Source organism: Gavialis gangeticus, unplaced genomic scaffold (assembly GCF_001723915.1).
Source record: "Gavialis gangeticus isolate Ggan-Ray unplaced genomic scaffold, GavGan_comp1, whole genome shotgun sequence".
In the NCBI taxonomy this organism is placed as follows: domain Eukaryota; kingdom Metazoa; phylum Chordata; order Crocodylia; family Gavialidae; genus Gavialis; species Gavialis gangeticus.
In genome coordinates this window covers 2,504,940-2,510,786 of record NW_017728991.1, presented here as the reverse complement: position 1 = coordinate 2,510,786, position 5,847 = coordinate 2,504,940, and the positions used below count along the sequence as shown (strand labels likewise).

General features: G+C 51.7%; 1 long non-coding RNA gene across 1 annotated transcript in view; it reads right to left on the bottom strand.

Annotated features, from left to right (window-relative positions):
• Positions 1–3,092, bottom strand: part of LOC109296642 — an 86,234-nt gene extending 83,142 nt beyond the window's left edge. The window contains exon 1 of the long non-coding RNA XR_002097012.1: positions 2,664–3,092. This is a non-coding gene — a long non-coding RNA (uncharacterized LOC109296642). The remainder of the gene's footprint in view (positions 1–2,663) is intronic.
• Between the last annotated feature and the right edge of the window lie 2,755 nt (positions 3,093–5,847).

Genomic DNA, 5,847 nt, shown 5'->3' with positions numbered 1-5,847 from the left:
GGGGGGGGGGGGGGGGGGGAAATCAAAGCACAAAAAATGTGACGTGTCTTGTCTAAGCGGTCACTGCTAGAGCCAGGAATACAACCTGGGGCTCGGTTTGCTTTGCAGGATGGGATGCTTTGATATGCGTGCAACACTTGCGGGCGAACGGGGTTTTGTGGACCCGTCACGAGAGGTCAGCAGCCAAAACGCTTCAAGTACCTTTAGCATCTCTGCCTGGGAGAAGACCCAGAGAGCTGGAGAACCGCTCCTCGGCAGCAGAAGGAGCCCATGTCCAGCTGCAAAAAGAAGAAACCCATCCGAAGACAACATTCACCCATTTCGTTCCAGCTCCCCGGGGCGGACGAGTACGGGAAGGGAATGCAAATGCCATGGAAACCTGGAATTTGCAGACATAACGTCCAAATGCAATCGGCGGCAAAGAGCACCCGGGCAGGCTGAACAGTGCAGCCTTTCACTAGGGGAGCGCTTCCCCGAGCTCACCCTCCGCCCTGCTCCTTGGGAGCAGCAGCCCAGAGGCAGTGCAAACCCGAATTAACTCAACGGCGTGACTCCAAATTCATGGAGGAGTCTGGCCCTTTTCTTGCTTGCCCAACAGGCAGGGTTTGAAGGGACTGTCCCGAGCATCCAGGAGCGCAAGGGTCCGGACACACTAACACGTGTTCTTGGAAGAAGCCACTCATTAAAAAAAATGCTGCATCTTAAAACAATTAAGCAGGCAGGCTGTCAAGAGAGTGGCTTTCCTAAATGCAGCACAGGGACATTCCCAGATTAGGGGGATTGTAGTAGAAATAGAGCCTTTTTTACAGCTCGTGAGTTCTCTAGGGAGTGTGGCCTTTGTTGCAAGCTGCTTTTCCCCAGCGAGGCAGAGCAGTGTTTGAGCTCCCGGGATATTTTTTCAGAGGGATGGATGGAAGCAGGCAAAGCCAAAGGGGCACTGAATATCTGGGGGGGCCATCTCAAAGGGGCCTGGGAAAGGGAGCTGCAGGCGGCTACTCCCTCGCCTCTGCGCAGAAAGGCGCAGGCCTGCCAGGCAAGGGTGGGGAGAAAGTGACGCTTGGATATGGCAGGCGAGGGGGTGGGGAAAGCCAGGGAGATTTGCAAGCAGATGCTTTTGGGGCGTTTAACATGCCCCACGTCACAAAGTGCCACAGACAAGAGATCTGGGCACCGCATATGCATCTACTGTACACACGCAATGCTGCAAGATACGGGAGATTTTGCTAGATGCAAGGTCGCCAGGTGTAGTTTAGCAATCCTAGCAAGCCCTCCCTGCTCCCAGGACCACAGCATGGGGAAGACCGATTCCTCCATGCATGGCACAACACAGCACTGCCCCTCCTGGCAATGCTGGGATACCAGCCAAGTCCTGCCCATTCCAAAAAATCCCACTGCTCCTACAGGAACATTACTTTGCACGGATCGAAGTCACTTCTGAACAGGGAGGTCAGAGAAAAGAGAAAACCGGAGCCTTCCCCTGGTCACAGCTCCCAAACCGTCCTATGTTTTGCACTTAAAAACCAGTGCCATTTTGCCCACTTTTAAAACAGGTCAAATTTCCCCATGCGTTCAACGAAATCCTATCTGATCAGCGATGCATTCAGGGCACGGGGAGAGGGGTGGAAGCAATAGTCATCCAGACCATATGCACATCCACACATGAGCAAGGGAGGAGCAAATCAAAAGCCATTCAAGAGGAGAGGAACCAGGAGGAACTTGAGGCTACGTTTTGGAAGACGCTGCTGGTCATCGCTCACGGGAACTGAGCCGACTGGCAACACGGGACAGTGCCCCAGATAACGCCGCATTACAGACTGGCAGGCACCAAGCAGCCCTCAATGCTCAGGACACCTGATTTTGGTTTTTTCAGGGCAGCCAGAACATGTGACAGCGAGCAGGCATGGAGCAACATTGCCATCAAGTGGCTGTCCTGTGGAAATCCTGTGTGCCGAGCTGGTTTGGAAGGGGCAGGAATTAGGGACACGAAAGGGACCCCTGGGGACATCACGAGCACAGGCATCCGCCTCTCACCATCCCCTTCATCAACATACCAGAGCTCTGATTTCATTTCTTAAATCGGCCCCTCATCCACCGATCACACTCGCCAGGCTCAAAATATACACGGAGAACAATCTTAAAATAATCCATCTGGAGAGCATACGTGTGCATGTGTACACACGCGTGCAACCCACACACACTTCAGCGCATCATGCTGCCGGCTGGTACTGAGGCGAGTTCATGAATATTAAGAAGTGCCAGATCTAATTTTACCTTTTTAAATCCATTAGTGAACGTAATTAACTTTGGGTATTAAAATGCTAATGTTTGCTTCCATGGATGGGGGGGGGGGGCCAGGAAAAAGCCAATAAGCATTTAAAACAAGACTGCCCAGGGGGTAAAACATTTAAATTCATAGGATACTCCAAATAAAGGAGCAAGAGGGTTACTTTGAAAGCTGGTAACCAATCTAACCTGTGGCAGCTCTTCCACCGAGATGCACTTCGAGCAAAGCACCTGACCTTCATGCTGTGGCCTGGAGAAGGCCCTGAGGGCCCTAATGAAAGGGGATCACAAGCCTGCGGCTGTTCTGGGGGGGGGACATGAGATCAGAGCTATGGCAATAAAATGGACAGTTCTGCAAACCTGATGCAGAGAAACAGCACCTAGCCAGGGAGGATGCCTTGGAAGGACACTGGTTTTGGCGTCAGAGGGATGGTCTTGGATTTACAGAACACAGATCTCCTTGTTGGCATGGACCACGCAACACGCCTGGACTTCTTGGCTGTCTTTGCGCAGTCCTGCATCCCCGCCCAGAGGCAGATGCTGATTATCTGTCTCCACATAATCCAATCTCCTCCTCCACTTGCTGAGAGCTGTCCACAACCATGAGATTGCTGCTCCATCCCTGCTCCATCCTGGATGTCATGAGAGGAACCTCCTATTGCTTGGTCCCGTTGCCTCCATCCAGGGAGCTGCACCCACAGCGGTCTCTCCTGCCAGCTGCATGAGCTGCCCACGTCAGGTCCTGGCAGTATGCACAGGTTTGGGCTTCAAGGGCACAATGGACAGGGACAAACAGCACCTGCCAGCACCATCTGAAAGCATTTAAGGATTGTGGAATCAAAAACGTGTGGCGGAGGCAATATCTTTTATTATATATTTGCAAAAAAATAGGTATTAAATATTTGCAACAAAAAATGTTCTTTATTTGCAAGTGTTCGGGCACAGGCACCCTTCCTCAGGCACATGAGATTGAAGGACTGTGCACACCTGTCACATCACACCCACATCTAGTCCTCAAATCTCTGCTCGTTTCCTTCTTGCCTCTCCCAAAGTTTAGTTTCTCCTCCAAGGCCCCTCATCCTTTACCTGCCTGCTCCTCTTCCCGCTCTGCTCTACATATCCCTCATCTCCGTGTCTATCCCTATGCAAGGTCTGTCAGTAGCTGCAGGCAATGCACCACAGCTTTAGGAAAGCAAGTCATTGCCAAAGAGGCTCAGTGCCCAGCACCCCTGTGTTGGTCTCCCTGAAGCCAGCACCAAAATGTAGGGACTGAGTTCCCATGTCTAGACCGCTTCTGCAGCCCCACTCCCCAGAACAAGCCTGGATCCCATTGACTCCCAGCCTGCTTACAATGAAGTGGGGACAAACACTAAAAACAGCACACATTCGCTTCCTGGTCTGCTTTGGAGACAGGATTCCCAGCGGCACTTGCAGAAAAAGGCCCTGCTGCACCGATCATCCCAGGGACGCTAGAGGGCAAGATTTCTTCTCTTCGAACCCTTGCAAGAAAACGGCCTCGAGATGGCAGCACACACCAACAAGAGCAACCCCCAACTCCAAGTTCAAGTTCTGCCAGGGTGGGGGGGTTACGGCGGTCATAAATTTAAGGTCGTTCCCTTCTACCACAGTGCAGGCAGTAAAGTCCATTAAAAGAGGAGGTTGCAATGCTCCCGTTCTCTCCCCTTAGATGGAGGCAGTTGCTGTCCGATAGGTTTAATATCAAAGCATTTAATCAGATCCTAAAGACGCCAAGCTAGTCCAACTAGGAGCAGAAGAGTGGACAAAACAGGGGGGAGCTGCAAATGCCCCAGCTCTAAGTTGTTAAAGAGCTGTTTGCAAAAGGCAAAGCACATCATCAACCCTGGGGTTGACATACCATTGTACGGGGTCCCCACTAATCTAGTCCTAATCCTATCTAGCAAGGCTGCTCCCTGCAAAGGTTCATTAAGAGGTCTCTAGTCCCTTCACATGAGAAATTATACTAAGGTTTAACTGGGTTATGAACCGTCAGGTTAAGCATCAAGACGGGCGCTTTTAAATCCAACCTGCTCCTCCCAAATACACAGCTTTCCTCAGCCACAAAGCAACGTCCCTACTGGCCACAGTATTTGCCACAAATCGGTCCATCCTCTCTACAGGCTTGCACAGGTACAAGGAGCTCCAGGTGTTCAATGGCAGGTGCTCACCAAAGCCTGTGCACACAACGGAGCTTGGGGGGGAGGTCTCCATCTCTCTCCCAGCTCAGCCTGAAAATCCTTCACCTTGCCGATATTTAAGATTTGCCAGAGGACTTCAAGCCAACCGTTCAAGCCAAGAAGTGCCCAGAGCCACCCAGCACAGCTAATCTAAGCTCTGATGCTGCAGTATCTCCTTGCACACCCTCCACCTCTTTTCTGCTTTAACAAAGCCAAGTCAATTGTGGAAGGGACAGGCACCCTGTCCCCAGACCCGCCACTTAGGGAGTTACCCCAAACCCTCAATCCTGTTCTCAAAAAGAGAAAGGCATGTTTCAATGGTGTTTGACTTGCAGGAGTTGTCACTCGGGATGGTGCAAGAGAGTCCATATTGCTGATGGGTGTTTTGTCCCTGCCGCTAAGTACACAGTAAAAAAGCCCAGGGCTGAATCGATTCAGTCTTCTCAGGTTAGTCTAAACTGCGTAGATTGAACCAATAAGCAAATGAACAAACATTCACTTTTGATTCTGGAAATGCAGACACGTGCCTGCAGTGGCCCAGGCCAGAAGCCGGGGGGCGCTAGAGCACGCCTCTTGGGTTGGCTGGAGCAGACAGCTTGGGCCAAGCCTAGCCTGCCCACTCTGAGGGGGAGGTGCAAAGCATCCTTGGATGCAGGGGGACTGTGAGTTAATTTGAATCTGGTGGGAGACCAGGGACAGAAGTTCAATAAATGAATTTAACCTAAATCGGTTAAGTCTGACACTACACATCCACCCCGGTTTACCTTAAGCTGGTTTCAGCCAGTCTGAAAGAGGTTTATGTGCACTGAACTTCTGTTGTGTTACAGCATTGAACCAGTTTCCAATCATTTATACCAGTTTATGTGCAACTTCTGTCCTTAGCCCAGGTGTTAGGTTGAGGTAGTTAGTTATCTTTGCACAGAGAAGTACAGAGTCCCGAGAGAGCAAGGCAAGGGCGCTATGCTTCAAGACAACTCTGTTCTCCAGGCAAATGCACGCCTCCAGCTCTGAAAGCACAGATGTGAACCCCTCCCCAACGCACCAGCTCCCAGAAGAGAGCTGCGGCTTTCGCTGCATCCTGCTGCAATCCTTGCAGGGCAGCCGGGGAGACGCTAGGGGTCACTGGTGACTGCAGAGCCGCGAGATGCACGCGCAGTATCAGCATCAGCAGCAAGGCACGTGGGGAGGAAAGTCTGCACACTGGATACCCTGGCTACCCCTGGGAAGACAGGAGCCCCGCTGGGCCACAAACAGAAAACAGGATATCCGAAAGCCAGGGGAAGGCGAGATATTCTCCATTACCCTTCTTGGGGCAGATGGATGCAAAGCAAGAGCTCCTGAACAGCGGTTTAGTGTCAAGGAGTCCTGG